This window comes from Myzus persicae, unplaced genomic scaffold (genome assembly GCF_001856785.1).
Source record: "Myzus persicae strain clone G006 unplaced genomic scaffold, MPER_G0061.0, whole genome shotgun sequence".
Classification (NCBI taxonomy): Eukaryota; Metazoa; Arthropoda; class Insecta; order Hemiptera; family Aphididae; genus Myzus; species Myzus persicae.
The window spans coordinates 141,008-152,435 of NW_019103966.1; positions in this window are offsets into that span (position 1 = coordinate 141,008).

The following is an 11,428-nucleotide window of genomic DNA, read 5'->3' on the forward strand; positions in this document are numbered from 1 at the left end:
TGTATGGCATAATTATTCAATTTGTTCTAATGATAATAATGTATTGATTAATATTATGATGTAGGTATATATTTTGTATTTATTCATACAATATTACCTACGTATTAAGTCTTTTGTGTTATTGACAATATCTTAGAAGTCCTCTAACCTCCACAAATAATTATTTTATTTTCATGAAGTTGGGGATTACTGAATTTTGTATTATTAGTAAATTAAATGAAAATACAATGATGATAAAATATATGAGATGATTAATCTCAAACAATAATAATAATTCAATAAAATATGGACTTATTTAAGTAATATTAGTAAATTAGGTGATTATGAATTTCAAAGTATTTTTTTATTTAAATATAGCGGAGAAAAGTCTGTTAAAAACTTCACCAAGAAAGAAATAGATAATATAATAATTATTTTATATATTATAATTATAAACAAGTAAAGAAAGCTCACTCTGAGAGCGTGCTAAATTCCCGTTTTCTTAATATATTTTAACACAACGTAATAAACTATAGTTCCATATTAAACTATTTAAAATTAAGTTTAAACTATTATATTTTGTTACCTATATGTTTAGTACTAGTTAGTATAAATCCATATTAAATATTCAAATTTTGATATTTTTTCTATTCTTTTAATACTGGTTAGTATGAATTTACTTTGAACTGAACAGTTATAAAATTATAAAAACGTATTACAAACAATCATCATACTACCGGATAATAAATAAATATATTAATATAAGCAATCGTAACTATTTACTGGTAAGTGGTAATTAATGGAAGAACACGACGGGGATATAAAGTGTTCTAAATATATGTTTAGAAACCTAAAAGGAAATACTAAATTAAATTGGGTCGACATACATGATATTGACTTACAAATTATTTATATTCAGTGGTGGCTATCCTTTGGTCCATGTGTTGCTTCAGAATCACATGAACTTGGAACATAAGAGGATGTTGGGTCTTGGGTGATCATTAATTTATATATTACACAAGTACTCTTTCAATTATTAATCACTCAAAATAACACAAATCGGAAAAATCATCGAAATATTTTTGAATATTATTTTATGTTAATAATTTCTAATATAAATATTCGGGGAGAATTTCAAATCTTTATACACGGTTAGATATTCATTTTGGGTTAAATCAAAAAAAAAAATCAATTTTGTTGAAAACTGCTGTACAGAAATTCTTGATTTCCAAAATGTATTGTTTTATTGTCTGTCCCGATTATTTTTGATAATTTTTACAGATTTTGAACTGGTATAAAGTTATCTGAGTGCTATATTTTGCTAAATTATAATATTATTATAATGTAATATATTATATACATAGAAACGAAAAAAAAAACCACACGATATAAAAATATTTATTTTTATCAATGGTTAAAATATCCAGTAGATAAGTTGTAAGTATGTATTAGCTAGTATGTTAGTACTTTCCTATACTCAATATAATAATCTATTTATGTATTAATATGTGCACCGTGCAATGTTCTTTTCACCGAACGTTTTTATTATTTACTAGTTTTATGTAATAATATATAGTGTGCTGACAACCATGAATGACATTTTGCTTTATATAAAGGTAATACATTAATGGTTATAACATTTTAATGATTTTTTCGCATATTTGTCTAGTAAATTTCACAGAAATGCAATTTTATTAACGTCGATGTAATACTATATAATAGCATCTCAGCCGGTAAGTTCAAACCAATTAGTCGATTGGAATATTTTGAACTCGAATTTAAAAATCGTTGTCGCAGGTGAACACTCAAGCGCCAATACGCAACGACCTATAAATCATTTTTATGGTTATGTATGGTAGCATGAAGATTAAAATGGCTTAAATTATAAGTATGCAAACAATAAAATGTAATTCTGAAGTTGTAGAAATCATAAAAATATGTGCTTCTAATTTCTACTTCTCTAGTATCAGAGCTAGGTATATATTATGTGGATGAAATTTCAAAAAAATTATTATTAACATAACCACTTCCAAAAAAAAATCCTTTGGTTGCTACTGGTTTTTAAGGTCGCGTACAGGGCCGTTACCAACTACAATTTTGCATTAGGCATATTTATGAGACCTTTGAACTTTAATGCATATTTTTTTTAAATTGACAAATCCTAGAACATTGCTCTATGTTTGACAACATTGAACATGTATTATACCTCTTTGATTTACCATGGTGATATTGGTTTTCAGTTTTAAAGTCACTTAGGGGATGACATCTGTCTATAATTGACCAAAGTCAATAACCCATGAAATTGTTAATTATTTTATTTTGACTAGAATGCATAATAAATAGGTACCTACTTAATGTAAATTAATGAGAATCTGCCAACTGCAATCTGTATTGTACATAATATGTAACCATTCATTATTTATTCTCATTGAGCACGAATACCATTACCTATCTACCTACCTATCTTGATTCGCAAAATATTTTATTTAAACTTAACTGATACAATAAATTAATAAGAATAATAATAAAATAAACGTATAAATACAAATGATATGTTCTCAAAGGCAGGGTCTGTTAAAAACATAATCTTACAGTATGTAAGATTTCCAAGGAGCTCATACATGCTATTATGAAAAAATAAAATAAAAAACTCACATCATTGTAGAATCAATACATTCATCGATCAATCAATTAACTGTTATATAATTTTCCTTCATAAATATAGTCTACAATGTCAATAGAGAAGTATCTATAACGCCTATGCCATAACGTTTAATAATGGTATAAATATTTTGACTAAAAAAAACTACTTGTTTTCCTTGAAGAGCTTTGTGGACAACAACCAAGGTAATTATTTTTAAAATAAATATTGAAAGCCATAGACCTAACTTCTGCCACATAGTCAATTTGAATGAAGTAAATTAATTAAGAAAACAATAATTCTGAGCACTTTAAGGAGACGGACAGTTTGACCTTAAAACGCTTATCAAATAAAATTGTACTTATTATGTCTTTTCTATGTATTTTAGAATGAATATATTTATTTTACAATGATGTGTGTTTTTTTTCTTTTCGTCTATCATCAACATTTGGGATAGTATAGCTATGATAATAATATGCTTCGTTTCTTGATATCAGCATTTTTTTTTGATAGAAAAGTGAATCCACCTGCTACAAAAAGTAAAAATTGAAAATTCATCGGAGTTTTTGAAAGCCTCAGGAAAAACGAAAGTAAAAAATTGTAATTGTTACGAAAAACCAATTTTTTAAAAAATCAATTATTTTTTTGGTATAACCCTAAACACTTAAAATGTTCACCAAAAATGTTAACATTATCGAAATATTTTTAAACTATTTATAGCCATAAAAAATTTTTTTGAAATTATTTTGGAAAATTGTTCACACCTGAAAGCTTGAAATTTGATGCAAGGTTTCTCATAAATTTATTTAATGAAAGTTCAAAAATATTATAGATACGTCATACGTATTATACACGATTATTTTTTATTTGCATTTAAAATTAAAATGTTGACAAAATTTATCAAAATCTCGAAAATGTTCGAATTATTTTTCAGTTAGAAATTGGTAAGCATTTGAACATTCATAGCTAACATAAGAAATTTTAATAGAAAACTTCCAAGAAGTTTTTCTACCTTTATCAACAAAAAAAGTTCACCTGAAAATTACACTATTTATAGCCATGAGATATTTTTCATTTTTTTAAATTGTTTTCGACTATTAAATTTAATTATTTATGATAGCCGCTAGGGTTGGGTAACAGAACATCTCGCCTCAGAATCGCTTTTTGTATGCAATGATTTATCATTTACTTCAAATATATAACACATTTATTACAACGACATGCTGGAAACCTACTTTACAGCAAAACGGTACCAACTTGTCTGCCTTTTTTTCGATTCGTTGCCACGAGAACAAACAAATTCAATATTTTAATGCTCGAGAAAATATAGCTAAAACACTTAGTCCGATGGCGTCGTCGATCTGAAAAGTGTTGAAACTAAATAAGCTCTCCGAAAGCCTAAACTAAACCCTCTGAAGCCATCTACAGACTACAGTAGGAGGTGAAGTACCACTGGAAAGTTAGATTAGAGGCCTACATCTCTTTTCCACATTTCTTGTCCGGTCAGTTTTCAAAAATAATAGCTATTTAATCCGTTCTACCTAAAACAAGTCGCTTTTAAGTTTTAATCAACAGGTAATAAACGTCCGTGGTTTGATCCCCGGCCTATGACAATGTTTTTGCACTGTTTTCTTAATTTATTTTTTTCTTGTTCATTCATTTATGTCATATATTATATTAATGTTACATGGTAACTATACGAACACGTTGTCTATCTATATGTAGTGGCAGATTAATACCAAATAGTTTAGGGTACGTAGGTAGGTGTTGGCCAACCAAGTTTTAGACATTTTACCAGCCCAAAACCCGTTAAATTGTGTTAGAACAAGTAAGTTGAATTCAAAATCTATCAGAATATAGTCAACCGAGATAATCTCAGTAACTCGCTAATTCTATCCGGACCTGTCCAGCGCACATACCTTGGCAGGCTAAAGGATTATTATTACCTTTATACATTCTGCTTATTATTTGTCAAAATAGTTCAACTCATAATATGACTCCGGATAATACAGAAAACGGATGTAAGATGACACACACCTCTATAAGATATTATAATAATAAAATATAAATAAGTACAATAATAGTGCGAAACTGCACCATCACAATACTTATTGGTTATTACTGTTATTAGTCACCATATTTATTAAATTATTTGTATTTTTCTTTAGTATAATAATTATTAAGCCACAGCTAATTTTACGTACCACATAGGCGGTCAGTAATATTGACCCATCGAATAAGACACTGAAGTTGAAAATCGTGGCATTATTTCAACTACATAGATTACTTACGCACATCAATCTAAAATCAATGCATCCATTACTCCGCTCAGAATCTAAACTTATATTAATTTATCATATAATTTATCATACAACCATAATCTCTCCTTTTTTAATTGCTGCAACAACTTTGGAAGGACATAGACACATTGTATCACATTTTCAAACTGTATGTAATATACATAGGTAAATTTAAAATTTAATAAAACTTTAGATACAAAATAATTTATACATTTGTGGAATTTTATAACTATTAAAATAAAAATCTAAATTGTTTTGTAACATTATCTATATAGATAATGCAATTTTAATATCGGTAGTTTGAGCGAAGCGATAAATATTTTTTATTGCATTTTAAGTAGTTAAACAACATTAATTATTCGTTAATCGTTTATCCATCAATAATCAAATGATGTACAATAAACTAAGAATCAAAGATAAAAATAAATATAATCATTAATTATTAACTGGTGAACATCGCACGAGTATTTTCGTGAAATTAGTTAACTATATAAGTAAAGGCATAGTACATCACACGCTGAACTATTAGATACGTAAAAATGTATAAAAACAATAAAATCTCCGGTTTTTTTCTTACAACTTTTGTAATTCGACTATATAATCTCCTCGACAGTTTATATGATAAAAAAAGATATTTTTCATAAAAAAAAAATAGGTATGTTTGCATATCACAACTAGACACTTCTTTGAGTTTAGGTAGTAGGTACCTCCTACCTAACCACACGAATGGCCACACGAAATATTTAAGTATTTGAAAATACAATAAACTATAGAGTATCTTAAATAAACTTATGAGGAACCTTACATTACATTTTTAAAGGTAAATAAAGTAAATTATTTTAAGAATTTTATACTACAAAATAATTTGCGAATTTTCATGACTGTTGATTTTTGTAAAAATTTAAAATTTATAAAAAAACAAAATTGTCAAAATGTACTTCCGTGGAACCTCGTATTAAATGTCAATAGTTTTTTACTTGGAGCCAAAAATGCGATGATACATAAATAAGGAAATAACTAAAAAAAGTAGAAATTTTAAAATAATTATAATAACTGATCTGTTATTTATTTTTGAAATAAACGAAACAAAAAACATAATTGTAGATCCAATCCAAAATCAATATGCGATTTTAGTTGTTAGATTAATATTATAATATATACCAATTAAATTATGTGATCTGTTTCACGTGTGTATAAATATACATTATACATATTCTATACATATATAATAAGATGTGTGATGCACGCTTGTACAGTTGTAAGGCATATACATTATTACATTAAGTATTCGTGTATATAAATATTATTTTCCCAAGAAATGTTACACTCTAAACAAAAGACTCTAGCAGTCTAAACAATAGTATAATGGCAACAATATGTTATTATAGTAAAACTTAATAGAATTAATTGTTGGGCTGTGTGCCTGTGTCGCGGTCCCTACTCTTTAAGGGCGTACCTAATTCTGTTTCGGTGGTTACGATATTATTATTATGACCACATATTATTATAATAATGTCTCTTCTGCAGAAATCCTGCCTTGAAGAGACCGATCTGCGCACGCCCGTCATGTATTATAATATACGACCGATCACCACCGCTCAAGGTCACTCGGCGACGATGGCAAATAATATACAGGATGTTTCACCAAGCACACTCAGTACTCAACCCTTTTATCCTTAGTTAATACAATTATAAATATTGGATTTTTGGAATTTTAAATATATTTCAATACCGTATTTTCAAATTCTTGAGATTTTTTTGTACTACCTAAGGAGTATCCTATGATCTATGCCCTACGGGAAACAAACTTCTGTTTTTTTTCCAAATGTTCTCTCTTTTGTGCTGTACGTACATCATTTTGAGGATAACTATTCTGAAAATGTTGACGTATCAGAATCAAAATTCGAACGAGTAGTGTTTGACCTTTTTAACTTTGTGTGCCTACTAAGGATAATTTAGATTCATAGTAATGGGTTTAGAAGATTTTAGGGCTATGGCGATTTGAACATTTTAGTTATTGATATTAATCTATTTCAGCATTTATGGTCTAAGTATAATATACTATAACAAATATTGTACCTATCTACCTATTTTAAACTTTAGTAAAACCATTAAAGACTACTATCCTTAATCCTTCGTATAAACATTTTAAAAACTAAGAAACTGTTAGTTTAATTAAGTAGGTATGCCTACTTCATAATTTTTAAAAAATTATCCACTAAATAATTTTGCTGTTAAAAAAGAGTAGTTCGTGTTTGAAAAACAGTAGTCTGTATCGCCACATGACATTCCATAAGTAGTACAAAAAATCACAATTATTTTAAAATATGGTCTTATAACATAAATGAAAATTCTGAAACTTAGAATTTGAACAAATGTATTACCGAAGAAAAAAATTATGGTGAGTATGTTTGGTGGATCACTCTGTGCATAATATATATATAGTTTACACTTTTATAGGTAATTGTTATATTTTCCGAAAACAATGTTTAATTTACGGGAATTACTCGAAATTCAAAACATGTTGTTGTATACTATAATATTATGATGTTATACATTTATACTGTTCGAGCACATGAAATAGGTACTAGTTTCGCATAATAATCGCACAGTAATAGTATCAAGAATCACTCGCGCGAGACCGTTGCTATATATTTATGCTATATTATTATATTACTGTTGTACAATAAATAGGATGGCGTAAATTTATAGTAAATTATCGGTCGGGCCTATATAATATGTTAGTGGTTGCGGAGTACATAGGTAATTGTTGTCGATTAACTAGCATAAATCATTGTAAGCATATTGTATTATAGTGAAATTCTGTTCAAATAAAAACTCAAACTCGATATAAAATAATAGTATTGGTTATTGGTATGCACGATGTACCAACTAGTACAAAAGTGGACAAGTTAATGAAAAATCAACTGCAGGGTGTTAGTTGAGCTAAGTCAACACTAAAAATATGTAAACATATGTATATTAAGGGTCTATAAGCAATAAATTCCGAACACTAGATGCTTAAAGTTAATTTGGTATAGAAAAAAATAAATATATATCAATATATTTATTAAAATAAATATCAACTAACCCCCTGTAAAAGTTAAACAAGGAATGACCCCCGTAGTATTTTGTAATTAATAGTAAACTATTATGGAAAACGCAATTTAGATATGTATTATGTGTATGTATACATATTGTATTTATACAGAAATGAATAGTATTTTAAACGAAATTTAAGAAAAATGTTATACTCTATATTTTTTTCAAATGAGTATCACACTTTCTTTGGAAAATATTAAATAGATGAATTTGAAAATGTTGATATAAAATTTAAATTTAAATTTAAACTAATAATTTTCGAGTTATTTATTTTTGTGTACTTACTAAATGATACAAAGGTATTACAAAGGTAATACTGTAATAGGTTTTAAATATATGAGGTTTGAGGTTTATGATTTTCTGAAGATTATGGTAATTATGGTAATTATATTAATCTAGACATTAACTTTTTATAGTTTGTAAAAATGTTCCGAGTATAATAAGAGCTATATTAAATTTACATATATTTTATATTTTTGTAAAACAATTTTTAATAATATGTTGTGTTAACATAGTATGAGGCGTGAGTGCAGAAAATTGTTAACATTAAGTAGGTATTTGAAAATAGATGTTAGGTTTTCGTTCAATTATGAATGAGAAATAAAATAACCTCTCTCTAACTAACTCTCTATTTAATATTTATATTTAAATGGTGTAAATTACCATTTACCAATAGGCAGTAGACATGTAATAAATACAAATATTAATAAGTTCCGGTTATAACTATAAGTTATAATCAAGTTCATTCCACGACTCATGAACAAATTACTATAATTGTATAATAATAAAAACATATTGACATAATGATATAATGTACATATGTTATATGTCATTAGTCATTACATAATAATTGTTATAGTATAATATTATTTTTATGAGAACGCCACACCCACATTTGTTGTTTCTGTCTCAAAACCAGGTAGGTACCTATAACATGGCAAATTTTACGTCCACAATAATCTATTTCACTGTTTTTTATTTTAATTTTTTTATTGGATTGAATACCAACATTTGAAGGTTAAATTATTATCCAGAGAATATCTCAGGTTTTTATTGTTGTTTTAATTACTGAGTAAGTATTATGAGCATTTTAAAAACTGTATTTATATGGTAAATTTTAAAATGATCATAAATTGCTAAAACATTAAAATAACAACAAAAGTCATCAAATTGCCCTAGACTCATATATAATTATCTTACCTTTACATAATTACCTAATATATGATGGGTAAACTCACTTTGATTTTAAAAACAACAGAATAAAATGAATTATTATGAATGAAACATAATGCTATAAAATAAAATATTATGTTGCACGCTTGCAAGACAGAGAACACATGCGGGTGTGGCGTCTTCTCACAAGCTGATAACAGCAGTTACTTACGTACGTTGAATGTTATAAAGTTCTTCAAAGTGACAATTTGGAATTAAGGATGTTTATAATTCACTATAACATATAACAGGGTGGTTCAACCGTTTATATTTGGCAATGTCTAAATTCACACATGTATAAACACTAGGGGTCCCGCCAAAAGGAAAAAATATTTTTATTCGTATTTTAATGTGTAACAAACATATTATAATAATATAATACAATACACAAGTTATCGCATTATAGAATGCGTTGTTAAGAACTCCTGGCTGTATTAGTTAGTATGATATATTATAATAGTGTATAATAATATTGTACAGCTGCGACTGCCTGGAAGGATTGCTGCGACAGGCACGGTTCGTATGGCAAGCCATGGCAGTTGGATTATAGAGTAGTAAGACAGAACATTGTTATTCTCGGCAAAGCATTATTATTGTCAGACCATTTTATAAAATATCATATTAAGTCATTAAATGTATTGTAAGTTTTCTTTTCATATTTAAATATAGAAAGTAATAATTAGTTCGGAAGTGTTCGTTATTTTATTTGTGCACGGACATCCTTGGAGATCCGTAACAACGCACTGATTAAAACTGCCATCGCACCATCTCCCACCGCCTTAGTTTTTTTCTTAAATTCATCACACTTGTAATACTAAAATTATAAAATAGGTATACGTCTTCTAAAAAGGGTAAAAAAAAAGGCTTGGAGGTACGCGGGTTTTACCACCCTGACTTATAAGAAATAATGTATTATGTAGTTCTATATAAACTTCACAGTTCACATGTAACTTAACTCTTAACTCTTTTACAAATAATTACTGGTATGTATATACTATAATATAATGTCAACAAATAGAAATGAAATGTACGAAATAAAAGACAATTTGTTTAGTTTTTGAACTGTGTACTGTATAAATATTATCGATTAGCTATCGTTTCCATTGCGCCACGACAATATTTGTTTACGATAAAAGCGAAGATGGCTATAGTAAGTACCTACTGCATAAAAATGCCAATTTATTCAAATGGCTATAACTTCGAAACTATGTCTGACTGTAAAATTCACATTTCACCGTCGTTGTCAGTACCTACCAATTACAATTTGTGCAATTATACAACTTTAACTAATGTTAATTATACTAACATGATTATTGCTTAATAGTAAACAACTAAATAAGTACCTATAATACCTAATCCTCTGAAGGTAGATACTTAAGGTGATTATTAAATTATCATGTATTAAAATAACCATAAAATTTGAAAACATTAAAATTAATAAAAAAGAAAATCGAATAAAACCCATCCAACATATTGGTATATTTAGGATTTTATATGTTTAGGCTAAAGAAATTATAAGGGCCGGTCAACATATATGTATATAATATATTATACTATTATAGTTTTCCCGGGCAGAAATGTTACACAAGATCATCCCTGCAACTTAATTATTAAATGCAGGAATTTTTAACTGTTAATTAATATTTTAAATTATAAAATTGTGCAATAAAATAATTAATTAATAAGTCATTTTTTCATAATAATACGTGTACATACACGATTTGTATGCTTGTAAAAACCTAAATATTATTTTTAATTTAACTGGTAAAAACTAAACTATACAATGGATAGTTGAATTACCGTTAGGTTTCATATAAAATACAGAGTTAATTAATCAGTCAAGTTAAAATGTTAAAATTAAATTTACTTTTAAATTTTTTATCCAGTCAATGCCTTCCAACCTCCATTACGTATAAAACGTAATTTTACCTCCTGTAGTTGGACGACGTGATTTACAGTTAAGTAGAAATATCTCTTTTTTCATAATAATGTTGTAACCTATTATGGTAAACGTTTTTAAGGGTGGGTGAAGAAAACCTACAAATATTTTTATGCCTGCAATGATTTGAAAACCCTTAGGCGCCACTTTGACATACTTATTATACAGAACTACATGACCTATCTATATGACTATATCGATTGGAAATTTCATACCAGTTATACTGCAGATTCTACTTTGAAGGATATAAACATT